Below are 26,276 nucleotides of genomic sequence, written 5' to 3'. Positions count from 1 at the left end.
AGCGCGGCTCCTCCCCGCGGGGGCTGGTCTAAAGCGCCTGTTCCTTGCCGCGATTCCGTTGTGTCGGATCTGGGCGCGCATCCGTGCGGCCGCGGCGCGGGCGGGATGCGGCGCCGGGCGGTCCCGCGCGGCTGCAACGGGCGCGTCTCGCTCGGGGCGCGGCTGGACGGGGGTTGCGGCCAACGGGGGGGAACGGCGGAGGAGTGAGGTCGCCTCCTTGCTCCTGCAAAATGTAGGGTCACGGGCGACCCCGGAATGAGCCGAGGGCCACTCCCAGTCCCCGCGCTGTGGCCTGAGTTTAATTTTGAAGTTTAAGACTTAGTCTTGGAGCCTGAGAGGAGGCCAGGCTGGTCTCCACGTGCCTTCAGCAGGGGTACACAGACGGTGTGTTGGAGAAGGAAAGCAGCCCGAACTAGCCAGTGCCGGTGCCTTGTCTCAAAGCCGTGTTGTCCCAAGAGCAGCTTCTTGGCTAGTGTGACAAGCTGTAGGTATGTGGCTCTTACTTTGGGAGGGACCAGGTAAAGGGATAGTAAAAGAGAGGAAATGAGAGGAGTGTCACACTCCTGTGAATTGTTCATCTTAGATGCATGTAAAGCATAGTCCCATAGAAGTGGTAGTAAACCCAGGAAATACACGTAACACAAACACTACAAAATATTTAGAAACATAGAACGGTTTGGGTTGGAAGGGACCTTAAAAGTCATCTGGTTCTAATCCCCCTGCTGTGGGGAGAGACACCTTCCACTAGTCCAGGTTGCTGAGACCCCCATCCAACCTGGTGTGGAACACTTCCAGGGATGGGGCATCCACAGCTGCTCTGGGAAATGTGTAGGATAAAGGTACTAGGAAAGACTACGATTTATATACTGTGTACAAAAGGAAAATCTGGGGAGTGTATATTAGTCACCGCTCAATTTAGGCAAGAGAGATGCTGATTCCTTATTTTAAAGCTTTTTTAAAGCTGGTGCAATCACAGATGGCAGTCGTTTTAAAAGGGAAAATGTAAATTATTTACCAACAATACGTAATTAGACAAGCTTATTGTTAGCACACAATAAGGAGACAAAAATATCATGGAGCCATGGGCTACACAAATGGCACAAGACAGATGTTTGAAGACAACAAACTACTTCCCATAAGATGAATAGGTTTGGATTAATTCAGAATTGTGACAGAAGACATCCAAAGGCTGTGCTGCAGGTTGTGATGATAAATTAGATCATCATTTTGTAAAGATATTTACCCAGTGGAGATGATTCGCCTAACTGAATTACGTATGTAGATATTCTCTACATACCACATTAGATGCACCTTCATCTTGAGGAGAAATAGAAGATAATGGTTTCATTGATCCTTTTAGTGAAGTCATACCACTGTAGTAGCTGACAGACCCTTAAACATAAATGGAATCCAGTATTTTAGGAATGGATATACTCAATGAAGGTAAATTTCATTTTGTCCCAGGTTCTTCCAGCAGAACTTCAACAGCTATAACTCTCTTGATTGTGTTTTTTGAAACCTTCTATGCCCTTCATAGTATCTTTTTGATTGACAAGTTTATGGAGTAGTTTCAGTATGCTGTTAACAATTTACTAATTGGTTGTTGCATCTCCCAGATAAGGCTGAGACCATACAGATTAAGAAGACTTTTCAGAAAAAATCTGCAAAGCTAGAATTTGGGAGGAGGGGACCAATTTGAAAAAAAAAAAAAAAAATCAGATATGTTTTAAAGGGAAATTGCTAAGTACAAGAAAATAGTTTGAAACTGGTTTATCTTCCCATATTGACTATGAGTAAGTATTACAGCTGGTGGTGGGGTCCGAGGCTGTGACCCAGGAAGAGATGACCGGTCCAGGGAGATGGTCCCGAAAGGAATCGCCTTCCCGAGGTCCAGTGTCTTCCTCTCAGCTGCTGGCAGAGGAGCCCTTGCAGAGGCTGTCAGCTCTTTAGTGATATCAGCTCGTGGTTTCAGCTCAGCTCTGCAAGGCAGCCTCTAGGCCAAACCAGACCAGAGAGAGAGATGAGAAGGCCCGTGTGGCTGGTTCCGCACGAAGGTAGCTTTATTATGCATCCCCTCCGGCGAAGGGAGGAGCCACTGAAGACCTCTCTCTCTCGGGGTTCGAGGGAGCTTGCCTTTATAGGGATACAGGGGATCAGCAAGGGGACCAATGGATTACAGAGGGTCTGGGACAGACCAATGGGTTACAGAACGATCTGCATAGGGTATCCCAAAGGACTGTGGGTCTACCTTTCCTCGCCATGACCCAAAGTAGTTGCCTTTCCAGGGGGTCCTGCTGGGCGATTGCAAAATCTTTTATCTCAGCAGACATCCCTCCAGGGCAGTGGCTGGGCATATCCCACAAGTAAGAATGCTCATTCTCAGTATACTGCTTTGGGATACTTTGCTGTATCAACACTTCTATATTGCTGCCTTCTCCCAGTCTGACGAAGTTCACTTAATTATATGATTTCAGCTGAGATTTGAAAGACCTGGATGGGATAGTCATATTAGCATAAAATATTAGCATTATCTAAGGTGTTCAGACAGTGTAACGAAAGGTTCTAAATGAAACCTAAAAGCCTTGGTCCTGGAAGAAGGACAAATTGGAAAGGAGTAAGTCATTGTAAGCAGTTCTTAAGAGCTGCTTCCTATAGCCTGCTCTCCTTATTCCATCACAGAGGGGCTGCTCCTCTTCTATCACAGTCCTAATGATAGGGAACACTGAGTTTTTGACAGCTAGCTCCATCTGCAGACACCAGTTCTATAAAACATAGTTATCCTGGAGCTACCTGGGGCTCACTTTTAGACATCAAAGGGTATGTTTCTTAGACATCATAGCTCAGTAGCATTAAATGGTGAAAACTGGTTTGAGGGTGCTGTAAAAAGGGGCAGCTGCATGTTTGAGCATACATTACAAGGTTGTATTTTATGCTGAAGTGCACCAGGCAGTGCAGTTTTAAACATGGTCACCAGCCGCTGTTAATTAATAAAACCAGCTCTTTTCAGTTAGTTCAGAGCAGCTTGTATTAGCAAGCAATGTTTATTGGCTTTCGGTATAGAGCACAAAGCAATGTATGAGAAGCTTTTGGGAGCAGAAATGTAGGCTTCCCAGGATATACAAAGTCCCCCAGGGTGCCTTTATTTTATTTCCAAAGTGACCTGTTACTGCAGTGTCCCGCTGTCAGCACAGAAACCAGCAAGTCTGCTGTGGGCAGAACTACAGAAAAGGTCTTCTGTGAATTGCAGAGAAAGTGCCCTGCATCAGACACTAAGTACCACTCATTTGGAATTTTATCCATAGAGTAAAATACCACAGCAACAAATGATGGGATGCTACTTTTTAGTAATGTAGGTACTGTTGCTTTCTGTTCTTGTATGAGTCATATAAATATATGTGTGTGTGTGTGTGTGTCCACACTTCAGGGTTTTTTTAACAGTCATGTGACAACATGTTTCCTAGAAATGTCAAAATGCCTGGCCTGTGAAATTCTGAGAAAATTCTGTGCAAATGCCAAGTACATCTTTATTAACACTAGGGGCAGTGTACAGCTTTTGAATCTAAGGGTTATTTAATCGCTGCTGAAAGCAGGACTCTAAATATGAACCAATAATTGCGTTAATTCATACAATTTAAAAGACGAGAACTTGAAAACTATTTGAGTAGTATGCAGTTAAGTTATGGTGTGATCAATAACACAAGCTGAGGATCTCCAAGTGTTAACTGCATTTTCGTGCAAGGTATTTTGCATTTGTTGACTGATAAGAACACTCAATTTGCACAGTGTTTCCTAAGGGGGTCCAGCATCCTGCATTCACTTCCTTTTTTATACACCATCTAAATGTTTCAGGATTAGCAGGCTATTGCATCATCCACGCTTATCATGTCTGACCCTTAAGAAGCTTAAGGAGTTGTCCCTGTAAATACAAATACTCACAAACATGAAATGTGTAATTGATATTAATCAATCTAAACAGTTTCACTATACTTCAGAAATCCCTTTTTATGCCATGATTTGGGGTAAGTATGTGCAAGATTCAACAAAATTGTAAAGTACTAAGAAACATCAGAGGTAGACAATGAATCAAAGTAGTGTATGAGGGCACGTTTTCCATCTGTGTCTGTGTTGTCAGACTGAGCTCCATGTGGGGATTTCTGTTTACCTTCAAGTTACCATGAAGTCAAATCTTACTCTGCAGGGTTTGAAAATTACAGTTTTGTGTGTGGTTGGTAACAACTCCAACTCTATGTTCAGTCAAAGGATGCACAGCTTTTATGTGTTCAATGAAGTACTTAGATCTACTGCTAGATCAAATATTTAGATCTCTATGGGAGGAGCCTGGAAACTGCACAGATGACACGTAGCTCCCGCAGGCAACAACCCTATAAAACTCTGCTGTTGACACAAAGGAGAGGAGTGTAAAAGGGCTCTTGCCTTAGTGTCCCACACGCTTCTTACTATTGAGCTGTTTTCGCAGGATGGTTCCAGAGCAAAGCATGGCAAGGACAGAATCTGACCCATGGTGAATGCTCACTCAGTTACCGGCCTTCTGCTACCTTGGGAGAGTGTTGCAATGAATAGTGAGTGCGTGGATGTGCCAGCGAGCTATGCAAATATTATGTAACTCACACTTTGGAAAAAGAAACACTGTCCATTCATTTATGCCTTAAAGGTTTGAGTCTGTAAATTTCTACTTGACAGGTCTATAGGTTTTTGTACAATTCATTTACAATTACACATTTTTGAACTCGTCGTAAATGGAAAACATTGTTGGGACTAATATACTTTGCCCTAGGAACAGTTTGCACCTAGCCCATCATCAAGTTGTGCTACACAGTGAAACTGGTGGTTTTCCACACACATTGTGTACAGGTATTGGCAACCTCTGTTTAAAAAAAAAACCACCAAAGAACCAAGGATGAGAAAAATTAAAACACTGTGGCTTTCTAATTATTTAAGGTGATCTTGGTAATAACTTATCGTCCTGACATGATATAGTGCGACGTTTTCCAGAAGACAAGAAGCTTTTCTTTCCCGAGCGAGGTCCTCCCCCCAGCAGCCGCCCGGTAGCGGTGAGACCCACCCGGCACCGAGCCCTTCCGCCGCCGCGCTCGGGACGTGGAAAATGAATTTGCCCTTTGTGGGAGGCGGCGGCGGCAGCGCTGCCTGCAGCTGCACGCCCGGGAGCGCCGCCGGCAGCGGCCTCGGCGGCCGGAGCACCCCCGGTCCCTGCGCTCGCCGGCAGTCCCCGGACCGGGAGGCGGATGCGCGACGGGGCACAGGAGCTGCGAGGGCAGCAGGAGGCGAGCGCAGACAGGGGACTCGCAGCAGCTCCCCGGCCGCCCTCCCGCGGGATACCGCCCCCGGAGCGCGCCCGCCCCGCGGCCAGGAGAAGCCCACGGCCAGGCACAGGTAGGGAGCGGCGGGCGGGTGCCGGGGCCGTCCCCGCAGGGCCCGCGTGGGCACCGACCGCCACCTGCAAGGGAGCCGAGCCCTTTCCCTCCTTCTCCCGAAGCTTCTCCACCCTCGCCTTTCAGGTGAACAGGAGGTGATTGCTGGCTCGAGGCATGAGTGTTAATTGCTTTATCTTATGCAAAAGAGGCGAACTTTTTAATTTTAACTGAAGTTTACTTTGGGACTTGCATGTGGTTCCTCTCGACTGGAAGCTACGGAATGCAAGTGTGCTCCAGGGCTAACATAATGGGATAGTGGCATTTAGTGGGGGTTTCATTTTGTATACTTTCAAGTAATATTCTGAAGCCTAACTGAGGTTTCATTTTAATTTTAGATAACATTAATGTCAGCATGTACTCTGTAAATTTGACAGTTTTAAGTTGTTTTTCTCATACCTTTTCTTTAGGTGTGCTTTGCTACATGTAAGGTACAAGTGCAACTCTACAAAAAGCTTCTTAGCCTTGAAGAGACTACTGCTATGACTAATTTGCACACTTTTCAGGTTCAGTCTCTTAGTATTTATGATGAAATACATAAACTAGATGCAGAAACAAAAAGTATCCAAGTGTTCACAGTCCATAGTTGCAACAATTACATTTATTATATGGAAAAAGAAATCCCAACTGAAGTTGTTTAAAGGTTTATACATCTGGCTGTAATATTCAATCTACTTTAAAATTCCATGTGAATTCTGTATGAACCATGCCTTCTTTTTAAACTACTGTAATTTTACACAGAAAATATTCATAGCATATTAAAGCAATATCCATAGCCTGGCTTAGACTAACAAAGTCATGAAGTTCGGTATGGAAGCAAAGTGTTTATCCTCATTTCACCTCTGTATCCTGGGTTTCTAGGCATTTCTTCTCACAAATTATGTAGTTATTCATTGTTTGACCCTTGCAGGGCTTTAACTTTAGTGAAGTGAGTTAATGCCAGGTGATCTCAAGTTCTATTACCAGCTACTTCAGACTTTACACCATGGTAACTTTATTTGTTTCAGAGCTGTTACTGCAGTTACCTGACCGTAACTGGAGCCTGAATTTGTTCAATAGCTTGTCATATTTTTTTACTTTGCCAGCTCAAGTTGAAGTTTTTAATACAGGATTTGTATGTAAATTGGATAAAGCACAGTTTAATTGATTCCCCTCTTTACTAGGACTTGCTGAATTGGAAATATAGGTGTAACACATGCTTTTAGTAGAGACAAGAAACCACAGTGCTGTTTTGTGTAGCTAAAAGCTATAAGCTTTCAGTCCTGGTGATTTTGTAGTGGAAATTCAGATATGACAGAACTGAAGGCTTTAGGGAAACTATTTTATGTGCACACACATAAATAAAGATGCAAATTTGAGATGAGAAAGACTTTTAAAGTCTTGAAAGGATTCCAGCAATGACATTCTGAAAGAGAGACAATTTAATTATAGGAAGCTCATATTTTCCTCCCTGGTGGCTGGACTTCAGAGGCTTCACTGGTTTCTGCATCTGGCTTCCTCTTAGTGTGAGGTGGGCTCCACCAAGGCCTAGGACACCAAGGAGAGTTGCAGGAAGCCTGTAGAGAGCTCCAGGGGTTTAGCAGAGGACAGATTTACTGTTTTGTAAGTCAGGTCTTGGTTTGTTCTTGTTCTATGTTAATGCATATTTAAGGAGGCATGTAGGTAAAGTTTGTTTGCAGTATAAGAACCTAGAAAGGCATATTTTAAATTACTAATGTATGTAAAGGGAAAATGCCTTATCTTTTTATTATACAGAAATTTGGTATTCAAGTATGATTGAATGGAAGTGGATTGGCAAAGTCTTACTTAAATGTTGTTGCAATACTTTTAAGTGGAAACAAATTTTGTAACACTTATCTGAAATATCACTTTTAATAGAAGTATCCTTATTTTGGAGAAGACATGGTTTAACACCTAATTTTGAATGTGTGACTCAACTCTTTGTTACATGAAGGGGAAATTAAAGAATTAAAAGAAACATTCTGAAGTTTTTGTTGAGCTGCAGCCTAATCTAAATATTATAGAAAGGTTAGAAGTTTGTAATTGTAGATTCTGTCACTACATTTCTCCACCATGTTGCTTTTTCATTTATTATTTTTCCAAGTAAACTTTGATGGATGCCTTTTATTTAAAGTTTGAAACATGATAGATTTGCACTGACATCATATGTTACATAATTCCAAGAGGTATCCATATGCAATAATGATTATGAAAAACCATGAAAAGGGAGAGTGCATTTAGGCTGAGAGGACTGAATCACTCACCACTCTTTCCAGTGGATGTACTGGCTGAAGAGGCTCATCATTCTGAAATGTGCTATTGTATAGTGCATTCAAATGATGTGGCAAGGTCTGAAAGCTGTGAAACTAATCATTCCTGACTAGCAGCTGTGGACATAGTGATAAAAATTTCTTTCTTACTGGAGCTTAAAATAAAGACTGCACCTTGGTAATTACCAGATAAAACGATCTGGCTTGGAGGAATTATATATAATAGGTAAGAGAAAATTCCCCATGTTAAAACGTCAGGTGGATAATTTTGCTTGTAGCAAGTGGGAATGAAATTCAAGGACACGTATTAACTTTGGTATGGTATAAAGGAATGAAGATGCTGGAGCAGGAGTGATTAGAGATGCTACTATGCAAAAGGAAAGGTAGCTGGATATTTACTGGGAAGGCTGGAGCCAGTTCTGCAGAATTTGACTTCTCCCAGATTTTACTCTTAGGACTTCAGCCATTCTTTGTGGAGGAAGACACTGACTTAAGTTCACACTGATCTTGAATGGCTGCTCAACTTTTTTTTCTGTGCAGAAGAGAAGCTTGTAGTTGTAAATTTTATTGTTCCTTTAAACAGACTTTTCATATTTCAGTCCTTTTCACATGACAACAACAGATACATTCTGAAATCTTCCTAGTATAAAGTAGGGTATTTACATGTGCTGATGGATTTTAGAAAACATTTGCTCAAGATTTAAATATGTTTTACCAAATATTGCTTAAATCTTCATCTTTGAAAAAGTGGAAAGGCTTTTTCAGTATGGAACCAGAAGTTTCAAGTCCTACATGTATGAATCTGATAGTCACATCCTGTATGATCAAAGACAAATTAGTGAAGGTTTCTGTACCTGGGCTTTGTAGGTATAATATGGAGTAAATAATTACACATTCACAGAATATTCTGAGTTGGAAGGGACCCACAAGGATCATCAAGTCCAGCTGTTAAGTGAACGGCCCATACAGGGATTGAGCCCACAACCTTGGTGCTGTTAGCACCATGCTCTAACAGGGATATTCTGAAGCCTGCTCAAAAAATGAAACATGGTGTGATATCCAGTGAATGGAAGCTATGTAAGTTCTCAAAATGGTTAATGGAATTGTATATTGTGTTTTAAGTCATGCCTGTAAAGTTGGGCTAAGCCTTTCTGGTCAAAATACTCAAACACAAGAGTATCCACTTACATGGAAATCAGTACTTTAGTATCCTATTTATTTTGCAGATTATATCAATACACTATTTTACTTGATGTAATTCTAAAAATTAGATTGCTCTGTAAAATACTTTGGTTACAGCAATCCCTGTACAAGTCCAAATTATTGCAGGGATGTCACAGAAGGCAGAATTTGAGTATTGAATTGCCTGAAGATGAGTGATACCACTTCTGAAATGTGGACGTTACAAATAGACTTTCCAGGAATAACATCACATCGCTACCTACATGCGTCTGTGGGTAGCTGGTTAAGCTTTTCCAGAAAATTTACAGACTAGCTAAGTAAAATTCTTAAACTAGTTGGAATTTGCCAGTTATTGTCTCTAAGTGAAACCACCTCCAAAACACTAAATTTGGACTAGTTGCTCAGGTAAAGTCAGTGGTTTTTTGGTTTTTCCTTTTTTTTTTTTTTTTTTTTTTTTGGTTAGGGTTTTTTCTTTTTCCTATTTTATGTCTTAGTAAAATAAGGATTAACGTAGTATGAACATTATTTAATAGCAGAACTGGAAATAGGCTGCAAGTCTGCTGATTTCCATCCATACTGTGTGGGCAGTGGAAAAAGAAAATGGAAATTTACAAGATCTTTCCTAAAAGTCAGTAGAAAAGAGCAGAGTAAACCGATCAAGCTGTACAGTCCCAGGAGACCTTTAATTGCTATCTGGAAATGGTTCTGTTGCCCATTCTGTCTCCTTTGGTGGTTTTGCTGCCTATGAAGCAGCAGCCTCACCATGCTCTACAGCTCAGTGTATTAGGATGAAACACTGGGTTGCGATCCATGGAAGGCAGATGGGATTCAGGACAGAAACCTGAACATTTACTGATTATTAACTGATGACTTTTCACTTCCAAATCTTCTTTTCTGTATTTGTGAATGTGTATTTGTTTTATTATGCATATTTTGTTGGCATGAAAACTGCAACACAATTATTTTCTTCAGTTTTTGGGGGTGACTTTAGAACTTTGGCTGTTTGTGCTTTTCAGGACTTCAGCACAAAGCAAGCAAACATCTGTTATTGTAGGTGCCCTATTTTAGGGCAAAGAGGTATTAGTGAGAGGAAAGTATCCACAGGTTTGACGTCTCCTGTATTCTCACGCCCACATTTTTCTGTACATTGTGAGCAGATTTTAAGGTAGATCTCGAAATGCAAAATTCACTTCAAAACTGGTATTTTTTCAGTCTGTTGGTTAAGATGGTGCATTATTTCAAACATTATGTAGAACAATTGTCTCACTTAAACTTATTAATGATCCAATATCCACAGATAGGTGTATTACAATAATTTCAAAAGATTTAAGAATTGGTAAAATAGACCTTGGGTTTGTTCATTTTCTGGAGTGTTTCAAATTTTATTCTACAGTTTTTATATAAATTATTTTACAAGACACTGCAGACCTTTTCTTCTTACAGAATCTTTGTTGTTGCAGGTATTTTTTTTATTTGTTCAGTTTAGAGGAAGGTGATACCTATTTCAAAATAAATATCCCAGCTTCTTCAAGTAATTATTTTATAAATAAGCTAAAAGTCTTTAATACTGGAAAAATGTAAACCATCAAGCTTGTCAAAATCCTATGATTCTATGAAATTATCTACTGCTTTTTGGAACAAAACATGCATAGTTATGTGAACAAAAGTGGCTTTGTGGAGTAGAACATGTTCTCATGTTTTTTGAGCATTTGTTCCTGATGCTGGAGATCAGTGTACAAAAATCAGACAGAAGTAGAGAGCACGCAATATAATGCCTGTGCCTTGAATTCAGCTGAGTTTTTTGAAATAAATTATGTTATGTTCGTGTTATAATAGGTGGTAGTCTGTAGTAGCTGCTAAGTGGAAAGTTATGTAAGAATTTTCTCCATCATTTTATGTCTGAATGTTGTCTTTGCATATTTACAATTTAATGGAATAGTCTCCTTTCCCAATGAAAGTTTTATGTTTGGTTTTAGTCCAGAGGTTTACTTTCCTGGAAAGCTTATGGGAAAATACTTTGCCTGGTTTTGATTAAAAAAAAAAATTTGTATGCTTTTCCCATTTGAAATGTAGCTGGAAAAAGAGACTGGCGTTATATAAACACAACTGTATAATTTGACAGTTTTAGCCTGGCCATTTCGCATGGAGAGTTTAATTACTTCGGAAATAAAAGATTGAAAAAATATTTTAAAATTCTGGTGTCTGTTTCTAGTTTACTTTTAGTTGTTTTATGCTATTTTGTCTTTTGAAAGACTTACAGCCTGGTTGCTACCATTTGGTGAGGCTTGTACTACTGTGCTTTTAAACTGCTGTCAATTAGTACAAATTAATACCTACTACACTTGCTGTGGTCTTTAGTAGGATGATACTTCCTTGGATGCTTAGTTAGGCCTTAAGGGAAATACTTAATGCCCACTATGTAAAGCAGCTTTTATTATTCATGAGAATTACACTTTTTGGTGGTGGATTGCAGCATTGATCACACACATGAGCTTTGTAACCTGAACACTCTGATATGTTGGAAGAAGTCTGTCCTCTTGCCTCTCAGAAATAGGTTCTGAAACCCCAATGCTGTAAGTACCTATGAGAGTGGTTTCCTGATTTGCTCACCAAATAAAGATGGATTCACATACTCAGGGTTTCTACAGTTTGTGTGCAGGATTGTAGACCTTAATAATGTAACATAGCTGACATCACTGTAACAGGTTTTAAAGCTTTAAGATTATAAAGCTATAAGATTGTACTACCTAATATTATTTGGTCTAGTTGTTCTGTAACACTTCCCATTTTGGGCTTTAAAAGTAAACATGTCCAAAACACTAAAAATTTGCTTAATTTTCCTTAAAATTTGCTATAAGGTCTGTCAGGTCCTAAAGCCTTGTAAAATCTTTCCAGTGTTTTAATGAAGTCCTGGATGTAGCAACTGTGAGAAAAGTCTTTTTGTCCATGGTAAATTGCAATCTGATGTATCCTGTTACTGAAACCAGCTGGGAGTGTACACTGACTGAGTGATTCAATTGCAGAGTTGCTGTGTGTCACTTCTGACTTATAAGGTCAGTTCAATTTGTAAGTTTAAGCCTCCATCTAATCTGCTGCTGGCTTTGATGTGAGGGAATCCAGATGCTGAAAAGTGAAGCAGAATCTAGCATTAACTATAGAACTTAAGCCTTATTAAAAATGAATGCCATGGCTGTCATCAGAGTAAGAATTTAGTTATGTTGTGGCTATTTCTTATTTAAGGTGTGTATATATGTAATTTTCTGGGTTTTTTTAAATGGTGTGTTTAAGAGGTGACTTGCCAAGGAAGATTTTGGCCTGTAGTACGCATCAGAATGGTCAATAATACAGGGGTGGTATCATACATGTATTTTCTTAGAAGTCTTAGTGTTGTTAGATTACACCTTTTTTGTGTGTCTAATTGCTGAAGCAATTACCCTTTAGAAAATGCATTCACCTTTAGTTTTCCAAAAAAGTTTTCCTTGTCTTTTCAGAGTAGTTTCTACTTTTAAACTTCATTAAAAAAAAAAACCAAAAACCAAACCCCAAACCCAGATATGTGACCTTACTTGGCACAGAAGGTCACATATCTTGGCTTTCCATCTGGTTAAGTAATTCATTTGAAAAATGAATTACTTAACAGAGCCATTTTTGTCATTTTTGCAAGTGCCTTACAAAAATACTTACTTGAAATGCTTTCACTTCACACTTCTTCATAGCTACCTTCCTGCCCAGTGCTAAACACAGCCCTCTGTCTTCACTGCATTTTGTGTCTCAGAAAAAATGAATAGCAGTCTCTAAGCTTGCGTACATAGGAACATTCAGGAAAAATATTCCAGATTACTTCATGGACATTCTATGTTATGAATTTGAGCTAACTTCAAAAGTTTATCAGTTAAATCACATTCAAATCTGTTACAGATTCTTTTATTTGGAAGTGATTTTTGTTTGTGAATTCTAAAGTAAATTAAGTTAAATTTACTTCTTAAGTAAATTAAACGAGCATTTTACAATCACTTTTAAACTTCAGTTATGGTTTAACTAATACATTTTAAAAGCTTTTTCAAATTAATCTTCCTGAAAGTTCTGGCTAATAAACCCTTCTAAGTTGTGGTAGGGTGATAGCAGAGGTTACTATGTCTTATTCTCTGTTCTGCTCCTCTCCTCAGTCTGCTGGACAAAGAGCAGCAGAACAACATGGATACTTCTTGAGCAGCCAGGGTGGTTCACAGATGGTACATAACTCAAACTCATGTTCAGAGAAAGCAAATACAGTGGACTGTGAACTGGGGGGGAGGGCACAAGGCACGGACATATTGCTTATTGTGCTGCAGCAATGGCCATCTTTGGCAGAAAGTGGGGCAGGCAGCAAAAAGGGGTAACATATTCAGCATTCCCTAACATCTTCAGCTGCAGGTTTTGGCAGAACTTGCATCAGTAGCAAGAACATCTCTGTAAATGAGCAGTCTACAAACAATGAAGTAGGAATGTTGTCTCTCCTGGAAATCTGTGTTTAACTAAACTGTATAGGGGGGTTGGTTTTGGTGTTTTTTGTTTGTTTGTTTGTTTGTTTTTTGATTGTTTGTTTGTTTGTTTTGTGTAAGTTTGTATTTTACTGACACTGAAAACACTTCCTCCAAGAGAGGTTGCTGGGGAAAAAGGTAGAATGTACACAACACCCGTTGCGCCACACTGGCTCCTGTTTTGGGTGTTACTGAATATTCTTGTTCAATGTAAATTATACTGAATCATAATGATCATTATACTGGAGTGTTCAGCTCACTGCACATGGAAGTAGTTGTTGAGTGTTTGAATTTGTACTGTATATTCATACCCTCAATTAATACAAAGAAGAGTAACTTCTTTGTGTAGATAAATTGTAAGAGTCCTTTTCTTCATTCATGCAATTCTTGAATGTATTCTTGAATATCTTCTCACACTTTTCAAGCAGTATGAAAGTCTGCTTCTCATGTGGACATCCCTGATTCCAAAGATCCTCACACAGTGAGGCTATCCTGGAGAAACTGCAAGAAGAAATTTTGAATGCAGTTAGTGGTGGGATAAGGCACGCTTCCTTCTCTGGAGTTATGATTACATTCTGTACAGATTCATTTGGATGAACATGTGGAATCTTTCTTGCTTATGTGGTTCTGGCTAGGAACACTGACTACTTTTCAAACTTTGTGTGTAGTAATGTACATTTAACTTCTTTATAACCTGTAAGTAGTTACACATCACTTTCTTCTTCTGTAATCTAGACCCAATAATCTGGATTTTTCTGGTAGTAACCTGCAAGAAGCCCCAAAATATGCCCCCTTAAACATTCCTGGTGCTTCCCAAACCAAATACTCCCTTTTGACTAGTGAAACAGATCATGTTCTTTGGCATGGGTTCTGCTCCTGACCTCAGAGAAACAGTCATGAAAATTAATTGAAACAGTCCAGCGCAGTTGGAAGCAGTTTCTTTGGAAATACTACTAGGTGTTGGTTTCTGCTTTCTTCTGACAATACCTGGTTTTGTGCTTGGGATTCTTCTGTAAAGGCTGGTATAAGCAGTGTTCATAGACTTGCAACCATTTCTATTCTGTCTTTTGCTCATGTAAATTTAATATTTCATTCTTACAGTATATAGGGACTTTTAAAACTTGTTTTTTTTGACTGCAGGTTTTTTCCTTACTTGCATTCTGTCGTCATTGCAGAGCCCATTTTGCTTTCTGTGTTGTATTTAATTCTGGCAAATATAGTATAATATGTAAATTTGTCTATGTTTGATTGTGCCAATTGACATTTTCAGATACATTTGGAAAAGTCCAATAGAACTCCAGTGTTTTAGGATATTTTAAAAGCAAATCTGAAGGTAATTTAAGAAATGCATTAATTGAAGTTTATAGCTGATGAGGAGACAGGTGAAGGGACAAATGTTGCTTGTGCTGTTATTGTACGTTTGTGTGGCAGTAGATTTCCAGATCCTTCCAGTGTACAATGAGATGAAGATGGGAAGAAAAAAACAAAAACAGCTTAAGTGAAACAATTTGTTTTATTTATTTATTAAAATATTAGTGGCCTAGGAAGAGAACTCCTATTTCTTTATTGCAAAAGTGGTGCTGCTTTTGTGGGATCACTCTGTGTCATTCATTAAACTGTCAGAAGAAAATGAACAATACTGGGGAGTGGAAGGATGTGAAAACTGTAGAACCCACTCGAACACGGGAAAGTTTCACATGTGCCTGACCCTTCATCCATCACACAGGGACTGTGTAAGGATTACAGAGGACGAACGTGCCCGTTGGTGCCTGTTGGCCTCGCGAGGTGGAGCTCCTCTCCTTCCTTACCTTACTCTGGGCCCTTGGAGGAATTGCCCTTGTCCCCGATTTTGCATGGAAATACCTTCAGTCTGTGCTTCTGCCAGAGGGGGTGTCTCTGTCCTCCTCCTCCTGGCCACCCACCAAATGTTGCTGCTCTCTTTTATGCTACTTCTAGCTCTTCTTGGCAGCATGATTAACTGGATAATAGACATGGAGCAGTTGGAAAGTGATCAGGTTTTTTGTCATTTAAGGTTCTGCTCAGTGCCCAGACCTTGCAGATCACATGCCTGCACCAGTGCTATTCTGGCACAAATTAGAAGTCAGGACCCTCTTTCTTTTCGGGAGGTAAGATGAAGTTAGGTCAGTTTTAGCTTAAAACTATGCCCTGAGCATGGATATGATGCTGTCTAGTACAACTGCCATTCCTGTAGGAAAAAGTGGATTTCTATTACATTTCTGTACCAATTCATATACTTCCTCTGTTGCTGGGGCAAGTCCAGTAAACTGGTCTGATGACAAATGTTTATTCTTTTTTGGAGTTTGGCAGAAGACTTGACTAAATCTTCTGTCAGATGAGTCAGCTGGACTGTCTTACTTGGTGGTTGCACAGTTACCAGGTCTGGTGGAGAAGAAGCTAAGGAAGAAAGAAGTGAGGGGGAAGGAGGCAAGTAGGAGCTCATCTTTCAGGGGAAGCCCACCGTTGCACCAGATTGGAATGTGTTGGAGGCATTATATCTAAATATTTAAAATAACAATGCAAAAATTTGAGTAAAATTTCAGTTGAGGGTACATTTCTTTCTGTCCTCACAGTTCTAATGATTTGCTTTTGAATCAAAAAGTTGGTCTTTTGTCATAAAGGGAAAATTTAATAAGAATTAGAACTACTTTGTCATTAGCAAAACAAACCACTCTTTTGTTTTGAATCCTTCTGAGGTTTTTTAGCTCTTATGAGATGTTTCTCTTTTTTGTGTGTGCTAATAAAATTAGTCTTAATCATTAGATTTTGCAGTATCCCCAGAGATTAGCTGACTTGGGTCTTAAAACCAAATGTTAGGTAATATGAATAACAGTTCTACATTTTATTTATTGAATAAAACATTAAATTTTTTACATAGTATATGTAGACATATTTTTAATAGCAAAACAAATTACAATTCTAATATCTCCTAAAACCTGAAACTTGTACTTGCTGGTTTTTAACATTTGAATACATTGATTTTATGTTACAGATGACTCAGATTTCCACCAGCCTGCTAAGTGTGTTAATTCACAAAAGCTGTAAAAAGTAGGCATTAAAAAAAGTCACAGAGTATGCAGCGTGCCCTTCAGCACTGATTACATGCTCACTGCCTTTGACTCCCCTTGTGTGGTTTGTATCCTGGTCCTTTATTTTCAGAAGACAGATGCACGTGCTGCTTTGTCCCGAGTTGCTGCCTGGGAATTAAGGGAGCTTTGATGGTCCTGTTGTCCATCAGCTCAGGAGATCCAACTTGTGAATGAAGGGGTTCAGGAATGAATTAAAGCACAGGAAGAAGCCGGACTGGCACAATGTATAGAGGGATTGAGAGCGTGCATATGGTAATACCCTTGGGGTGGCAGTAGGGAACTGATGACCTCTGAGGACCTCCCTCATCCAGAATACTTGTATGTGTGGATTTACTGAGCTCCTGCCTCTCTGTGTCCATCTCCTGGGTGATTGCCACCGAGCACTCATTTATCCTTTGCCTATTCATTATCTGTTTTCTCCCCTTAGCCCTCTGACAGAAGAGTTTGGGATATAAAGCTGTTAGTTCAAGCTCAACTCAGACAACCTGATGACATTAACAACAAGGGAAATGGGGGATGTGTTCTGAGAAAACAGTGAGTTGTTTGTTCACTAATATTATTTTAGGTTTAGGACTACTGCTTGTACTTGAGTAGTACAAGCAAAAACAACTCAGCGAGTCTGTTGATGACACCAAGCTGTGGGGTGCAGTTGACAGGCTGGAGGGAAAGGGATGCCATCCAGAGGGATCTGCACAGGCCTGAGAGGTGGGACTATGCAAACCTCATGAAGTTCAACAAGGCGAAGTGCAAGATCCTACATCTGGGTTGGGGCAATCCCAAACATGGATACAGGCTGGGAAACGAGTGGATTGAAATAAAGGGAATTGGTGGATGAAAAACTAAACATGAAAGCTTATTGCATTCTGGGCTGTATCAAAAGAAGTGTGATGCGTGTTGAGGCAGGGGATTCTGCCCCTCTGCTCTGCTGTGGTGAAACCCCACCTGGAGTGCTGTGTCCAGCTTTGGGGCCTCTAGCGTAAGAAAGATGTGGATCTGTTGGAGCAAGTCCAGTGGAAGGCCTTGAAGATTGTCAGAGGCCTGGAGCACCTTCCATATGAGGACAGGCTGAGAGAGTTGGTGTAGTTCAGCCTGGAAAAGGCTCTGGGTAGACCTTAGAGCAGTCTCCCAGTACCTAAAGAGGGCTTATCTATGCCATGTGAGCCACAGATACTAAAGTAGACAGCAAAGCATTGTGGAGCTGGACAACTTTCCAGAGAGGTTCTTTCCCCCCTCCCCCCGCCCCCCCCCCCCACTTCTTAATTAAACTTTAAACAAGTAGTTAAAGGTATATAATGACATTTACAAAGAACACTTTTAAAAGTTCCCAAATCCTATTGCCCTCCCAATTATGTTTATTTTAAAAGAGAAAACTTGTTGGTTCTAATGTATGGAGCTGAATTCTAATACGTTCTTTTCTTTTTTATTATGTCAGTGTTGGTAAATTTGTGCTTTGAAGGCATGACCATAGAGGTTTGAGTGTATTTTTGTAGGAAGGACAATTACAGACACAAGACTGTGATTAATAACTGATTAAAATCAGGTTTCCTAATGTTATTTAAATATTGGAGGTTTATGTGCCAAATATTGCTTATCATGTGATATGCTACCATAAGGAACAATGCTGTAAATGCAGGGAATCAAAACTGCATTTGTCTAAAGTCTGTGAACAGTTGCAGGCAGCCCCTGGACACGTGCTCAGAACAGCACTGCTGGACCAGGAGAGTAGCCACTGCTGAGAGGTGAGCACTCCAGCTGCCTCTGGAAGGTCCAAGAGTTTGGCTGCTTTTCTAGTTGTTTACTATTACTGTCTGCTCTGAAGTGCTGAATTTTAGTGTCACACCATTCTTAATTCCATATAATCCAACCAGTTTCCCATGTGAGGCCTGTGAAGTACTGGTGGCTGCTTTCTTTAAAGCTTCGTAACTAGAGGTGCACATTGAGTACAGGGCTCCAGCCTGGTTTTGCCAGGCAGGATGGTGGCTATAGCATGTACTGCTGTTGTGCAGCAGCTCCCTGCTTTGGTCTGTGTTGCACAGAATTTGAAGTAGCTTCAGTTTCAACTAGGAGCTCAGTTCATACTTGACTTTATATGAAACAGTTGTAAAATTTTTAATGTCTGACTTTTATTTTACTTGAAATGGGTTGAAAACATCTCAGGCAAATATGTAAGTCTCCTCATCTTTCACATGTAATGTTAACGTGCATTTGAAGAGATCTTTGTAAAGTCTTAAGAGATCCATAAACCTTTTTGATTGCAGAAGGAAAATGCGTTCATTTCTGAAATCTCTCTGAGAAGTGGAAAAGAAAAATAGGTCATTAATCAAACGTGGAACAGGAAGTATGAAGTTACATATTGTAAATTATTTCTGTTCAATGTGCTTTTAAAAGATGAAGACAGAAGCACTTTGTAACTACCAAATTACAGTTCTCTTTAAAACTTTTGCAGAAGATGCATATTCATGCTATGTTTTTCAGTTTTCAGATGAAGAAAATATGCATGGTTACATGAGTTGACCTCTGCAGAGTCATCTCTCAATAGGGATCTGCAGTTCATGTTTTTTTCCTTACCCTGACCTTTTTTCAAGGAGGAGAAGAAAAAATGTTGAATAAATTTGGAATATTGTGTCATTCTCAAGGGATAGATTAGTTGATAGTTTTGGCTATGTCAGGGTAAAAATGAAACCTTGTGTTTATGACAATTGACCTGAGAGCAGCTGTCAAACATGTTTTTGAGTCATGGAAGTATTTGAAAATGTTCCTGTCAAATAATGGCATGCGAAGTTCTTTCCTGACCTTGGAAATTATTGCTTGTTTTAACAAAAGAGTCTTGTGGCATCTCTAGTTTCTGTGAATTAGGACCAGTAGGGTTCTTCAAAATTAATCCGTATTATCGTTAATATAATAAAACAATCCAATCCCCCATGTCAGAGCATCATAATTAATTTGTTCTAGTGTCAGTCTGCTTTCTTTCATGCTGCATTTCATTTTCTAATGGAGGTTACATGAAGAAGGAAATCATAACAGGACACTGAGAATTGAACTCTAATTTACATGGAAAAATATAATAATAGTAAAGCATTGGTAAATTTCCTTTGGGAAAACAAGGTTTTCTTCTCTGGTACTGTTGTTCTTGGTGAAGTTATATGCGCTTTGACCTTGTCGTTAATGACCTCAATAGATTAATTCCATCGACTTAAATTCACTACAGGATTTTATCTGTTTTCCTTTTTCTTATATTCCCTAGATAATTTTACTGATTTCATAGGAAGCATCAATTTCATTTACTTTCAGATAACCAGCTTGTGCTAATGCTAGGATGTTATGAACAGTTCTAAAGCTTTTGCACAAACACTCTAACTGAGGTAAGTGATTTGACATTTTCATTCCATATTGAAAATAATTTACACTTCTTGTTCTTACAGTAATACAACACGAATGTATCCTTTCAAGTCCCTGAAGTAAGAATCCTCTAAGTAAACATACAGGAGTTAAGACTGTGTTGTATATTCTATATTCTTCCTAATGGAAGAGTGAACAAGCAGTCACGAGGTGCCTTTTCATATGTCCAGCTTGCCTAACAGAGCTCAGACAAAGGCTGATGTTACGCTTCCTAATCCCATTCATTTAGCAGTGGTTTTGATTGCACATAATATATCCTTATACTACAGCAAATCTAAATGTGGACTTTGAAATGACATCTCAAGGATTAATGTCAGTCTTGTCAGAGGGCATGCCTTTGCTGTCAAACTTTATTCTCAAAACTTTTGCACAGTCTTTCTAGAAATCAAGAAGCTATAGAAATCTAATATTTTTTTGCATAAGTATTTAATATATTAGCTTTTATCTCACTGCAGCATTACATTTCTGGCCCTTTTTCAATTGCAATCATGCAGTGGATATAAAAAGCTACTATAAATCATGAAAGAAGCAGGAATAAAACACCATAATACTTTGATATTTATTGCATTATCCCCGTAAAGAAAATGCTTCGGTTAGATGAAGAATTGCCTTTCTTGCTGACAACAAGTATCCTTCAGGTTGAGAAACTAAATTTAAATTCACTTTCAGGAGCTGTATCAAGGCTATGTAGAAGTACCAGTGTAACCACTCAGTCCATACAAGTTACACTTTTATAGCTTAAGGAACATAATAGTTTTGTCTTTGCCATCTCATTATCCTCTAGATACATATATTCTCTACTCCTGATGTAGGTAGTAGAGGTACCTTGTCCTGGACAATTTTGGGTGCACGGTGGGGTCTAGAGATTTTGAGATCTGAAGTAACCTCATAATCTCCTGTGAAAGCTTCATGTCTAAGGGTGGCAGTGTTCTATCCAGCCCTTTGCTGTTGCTAAGACCAAAGGCTCTGTCTGTGTCTCTGTAAATAGAACATAGATAGGTCTTCAGCTAAACTAGAGGGGAGGTTTGGTGCTTTGGGAGGGCTTTGCAGGGTTTTTTTGGGGTTTTTTTGAAAGCTTACTGCAAAGTCTGGGTATGGAATTCTGTATGATAATGGTTGCACAGTGAAAGAACAACACGCTGGCATGTGTTTGTAAGTATACAAGTAGTTTCTTAAATTTGAAGTGCAGAGAATACATTTTTTCTCTCACATCTGGATTGTGACTGCAGTTGACAAAATAGTGTTTCTAAGGTGTAACTGACAGTAACTTGCTGATGCTAGGATAAGAAAAGGAAATCAGTTACAATCTTGTACTAACTTCATTCTAATATTATAGCTGCTTGGATAAGAATCAGTTTCCCCTTAAAAAAGGGAATGGTGTTCATTCTGTGATACCTGGCAACTGCCCCTCGCTGGTAAATCCATTGTTGCATTGTTACTGGTGGGAGATTCAATAACAAGTGCTGTACTGCTAAACTGAACTTTTTTAGGAGCAGGGACTCAAGTCATTGGACATTACAGAGGGGATCACATTAGTCTATCAGTAGCCTCCTTCTGGACAAAATGTAAGAATATTGTGCTATTTTATAGATTTTCACATCTCTGTCTTGTAGTTCTTTCCAGTGGAGTAATGGGTTAAAATCCTTCCTCGGATGGTGGATAGGGAACTTGAAGGCATATTCTCTATGTTTTTTCTACAGCCTGTGGTAGCACTGAGGAATGTCCTGATGTGGTTCACAGCCTATCTCCACAGGCAATTTTGTTGACCCAGATGAGGGAGTGGGGCATGTGAATGAATGAGAAATCTTAAGCTAATAGCACCTTTTCTCCAAAACATGGTCTGAAGGTTTTTGCAATTAATTGTTTAAAGGGGAATGGGGTGGTCCTTCATGAACTTACCTGAATAGAACCTTTATGGAAAAAAATACCTCTCCAGAGATAATTGCAGTGTGATCCATTAGTCACTGACTTTCATCAGTGGTGACTGAGAGAGCTAAATAATTTTGAAAACTGAAGGCTCTTTTTCTATATATAAATAAATTTTATCAATGAATGTTGTGAGTGGATGACTGAAATGTTATTTAAACCCATGAGTCCTTTAAAATTATACAGAAAGCATCATAAACATATTTTCCAAATAACAGTCTTAAGCATGGAAGTTATTTTCTTCATGCAGATGTATCACCCAGTGCCTAAAATTAATTTTCTTTCCCTTAGTTGGAAGTGTTTGGTAGAGCTAATAGGCAGAGAAATGCAAGGAATTTCCTTACTTATTTGAAAGAATATATTATGGCTGCTGTTGGTGAGCACTAGAGGGCTCTTTAGACTAAAGCAAAAGAATACAATGTCATGTTTATCATCACGGATATGTCTAAGGCATTTTGGTATCTCGAACTAAATAATCAGACCCACTGTTTTCATTAGAATAGTGTAAGGCTTCCCTTTTCAAGAAAAAATAAATCAGTGTCTTCAAAAATAGAGGAGTATAGCCTGTTGTTATGTAGCAAGTGTTGGAATTTTTGAGAAGTGTGGCCTTTATATGCAGTCATCCAACTAGTTTAAATTTTTATACATTTTTTTGATTAGCAGTCAAGATATTTTTCATGTTCCCTTTCCAAGTGGGTTTATTTTAAGATATCTTATGTGCATAGTTTATCTTTCTTTCTGCTTGTCTGTCCACTTTTAAATTTTTTTCCTTACATGGTGTTTAATTTATAATAGCCCCTGTATGATGAAGCCCAAGTCTGCCTTACATTCTATTAAACGTGATTACTGTATGCAGAGGTGAATGTAAAATGTAGCTATGCTTCTTTGGAAGTATTTTTCAATCACTTTGAACTTGCTTTTCAAAAAAGGGCCAAACATTGTACATTTCATTAATGTCAGAAATGATTCTTAGCTGGTATGAATTTCTCATGCAGCCTGAAAAGGCTTTGCCACCTTACCCTGGCTGAAATGTGGACAGAGTGTGTTTAGTCCAGTGTTAATGGATGCCACTTGAGGGGAGAGGAGGAGCTGTAAAACCTATTCTATGCTGATGGGAAAAAAAAGCGTAAAAGAGGACCACTCTATAAGCTGTAGGGGAACAGTGATCTCATTGCCTTGGTTTACACTGTCTTTGTAGTCAGATACATTTTTTTCCTACATCCTCTTGATTTTTCCTTGTAAAGTGCATAATTTGTTCAAGTGTTTTTCAATGACACTGTGATGTTGCAGAAGGTAATTGATACTAAAGAAAGGGAGAGACATTAAAAATTGAGTTAGTTATTATGGTACCCAATTTACATCACTCTAGGTAGCATAATTTTTTATTGCCAGAGGGTAGCCTGAAATTATGAACAAAAATTAGTACAACTGTGCTTTCAAATGTAAAGCTTTTACATAGACACAAATGTACACTTGTTTCGAGAAAAGTTTCTAGAGAACAATGAGTAGGCTGCTTATTTAGAAAAATGAAGGGCTTTTTTTTGCAATAGCAAGTCAATCATCAAAGCAGCAATTGAGACTTGAAATATAGGCTGGGAGATAGTTTATTTGTGGGACCAATGTCCTGGAAACCAGTGGAGATTCTTCTGTCTTAAATAATGTTGGCAGCAGAAGGGCAATTTTACTTGACAGACTCTCTTTGTCTGTCAAGCATTCCCCATTTTCTTGGATTTTCCTGGCCTTGATGTACTGTTTCCAGTCACAGGTATATGCAACTTATTTTTAGCTCTTGTGGTGTTGTTCTGTACAGAACATTCTGCCTCCAAGTGGAATTTTTGGAAGTAAAGAAATGTGATGGTGTGGTGGGCACAAGAGCAGGAGATCTATTTGAAATGTTTCAAGGTCAGAGTGATCTATTCCCATCTAGCTTTTCTTTCAGGTTCCTGAGACGTGGTGACTCAAAATATCCATTGTCCAAAAGGGGGCTATGAATTTACAAGAAGGAATTAAACTAGTCAGGAAAGATTCTTACTGATGGTGAATGAAGTGTTAACTGACCAGAACAGCTTGCAAAGAAAGCAAGGAAAGAACATTGTGGTCCATTTTATAGTTTTCTCTCCTCCAAGTCCCATCAAGCTCACATTATTGTTCTTACATGCCAGAAACTCTCAAGGGAAGTGGGAGAAAGGGAATATGTGGAAAATGGTATCTAAGAGAGATGGAGGTGGAATTGGGGTGCTTTGCTTGCCTGGGAAAAAGATAGGGAAAGAAGATAGAGCGTCGAAAAGCTATAAGCTGAGTACAGCTGATCAGCTGTACTGAGGTCAGACTGTGAGAAGGAGCAGGAAAGGTTAGGGGGAGAGGAGGGGAAGAAAACCTGCTACAGACACAAATTGTCCCTGACTGCTCCTAAATCTTCTACCCCTCTCAGAACCTTCTAATTCCTTGCTGGTATCCACTCCCTAGGGACACTTGGGAATCCCTCCAGACGTCTTTCAGGTCTTCACTCTCTCTCCACTGCAGGCCAATAACTCCCCCACCGACCGTAACCCTACTCCTATCACCTCTGCCCTACCTATATCCCTGCTCTGCTGCTATTTCCAAATGTTGCTGGCACAGGAATGAGGACAGAGTACTTAGTTTCTTCTCATCCTCGGGGCAGTAGCATTTACTTTTACCCATCTTGCTGTGGTACCTTGAAGTGATTCCATGGAGGATAGGATAGCATAGCTCTCTTTCCCTAAACACTGCTAATATTAGACCTAACAATTACCAGAATCAAAGTAATTTCAGTTTTCTTTGAGGATGAATGTACTGTCTGTGTAGTTCAGTTTGCTGCACACAGAGTGAATTTGAGCTATGGACATTAGACTTCATTAAAATGTCTTCTGGACACTCTCTGGCCAAAGACACGTCTGGCTGCTGTATTTCTATTTTTCATCACTGATGAAGCATGATGTGTGTGGTGACTTAGATTAGAAAATGACAGGCTTGGATCTGTCTCAGCTGCTGCTTCTAACTATCACAGGACCAAAATAGCATAAGCTACAATAAAGTTCATAGACCTTGAAAAACACACTTGCCTAGGGAAAATGCCAGCCAGGTATCAAATGCTTTGGCAACGAGAAGGTTCCTTTGATATAATCAGCAGTTTATCCCATGAGTGCAGACTAGGGTTTAAGGAGAGCCTGTGTTGGCACTAAGCTGAACAGACTGAATGCTCAGTGAAAAGAAGATAATGCATTTAAAAATTATTTCAGTCTTCTGTGTCATGGTTAGTTCTATTTGACTGGGCTTTGTTTGAATAAAAATAGAACACAAAATACTGTGATTCTGGGAAGCTCGAGCTCATTTCTTAGTTCTACTAAGTTTTTGCCGGTGTGAATTTATATGTATCTAAAATTTCTACTTGAAATAATGTATTTAAATATTTTTAGCTTTTTCAGTTCTGGGTTTTAGGGCAAGATTCAAATAATTGCCAAGAATTGTAGCATATCAGGAGGAAACTAAATTGTGACAAATAGAGTCAGGAAAGATTAATGTATTTCACATCATTAGAAGATAAAGGATTATGTTTAAAAGAATCAAGTAATTCTAAAATGCTTACTTATCTGAAGACAAGACTCTTTGAAGGAGAATAATTTTCTTCTGTATTACATAAATTCTGAAGCAAAAACTTGTAGAGAACATTTGACAATATTGCTGGTAAAAACATTTTGAAAAATTAATGAAATGTATAATTCTGACATTTTGTAAATAAGTAATTATGCCAAGCTTAATCATCAAAAAAAAAATCAAGAATTAAAAGCACATTTAGAGCTCTGTCTCTGTGATGAAAGAAATTCAGTTGGGAATTTTAACATACGCGGGGAATCCTCTTTCATGTATAGTATTATTTGCCTCAATGCCTCTTTTAGTTTATAACAAATTATATTAATATCATCCTTCAAAGGCATAGCTGTTTGTAGAGGAAAAGGTAATGTCTTCTTGGATTGTAGAGAGGGAATGAAAGAAAAGGGAGTGAAGAAAGTGAAATATTAATGTTAGGCCCTGACTTCTGCCAATAGAAAATGGTGGTAATGGGCCAAAACCAATTCCCATTACTTTGTATACCAGTAGGGGTGGGAATGTTAAAGAGGTCCGTGGTTCCGACGAAGTTTATAGAATCTACAGATATTTAGTAAACCATATAAGCAATATAATTAATGGTAATAGCTTTTCGTATAAATGCAGCTTATTCATAATCTCAGAAGGTGGGTGTTGGTGTCTATAATCACAATTAAATACTTTCCTGTGATAGGTATGTAGATATATTTTTCTCTACTCGTTATCTAAAATTGATGTCTCCCAGTTTTCAGCTGAGAAGTTCAGCTGGAAGTGGGAAATTTTATGTGGGTGGTGGTAAAAAATAACCCTTATTCC

The 26,276-nt window shown here is 39.2% G+C and overlaps 1 protein-coding gene across 1 annotated transcript in view; it reads left to right on the top strand.

The window, feature by feature from the left end:
* The first annotated feature begins 220 nt into the window (after positions 1–220).
* The window catches only part of RNF144B (ring finger protein 144B), a 93,329-nt gene continuing 67,273 nt past the window's right edge, over positions 221–26,276 (top strand). Inside the window, exon 1 of the mRNA XM_032114521.1 lies at positions 221–488. The gene's annotated coding sequence lies outside the window, so the exon portion shown is untranslated. The remainder of the gene's footprint in view (positions 489–26,276) is intronic.

The sequence above is a fragment of the Corvus moneduloides genome, chromosome 1 (assembly GCF_009650955.1).
Source record: "Corvus moneduloides isolate bCorMon1 chromosome 1, bCorMon1.pri, whole genome shotgun sequence".
Classification (NCBI taxonomy): Eukaryota; Metazoa; Chordata; class Aves; order Passeriformes; family Corvidae; genus Corvus; species Corvus moneduloides.
The sequence above is the reverse complement of the archived record's forward strand: the minus strand, read 5'-3'. Positions and strand labels throughout refer to the sequence as shown.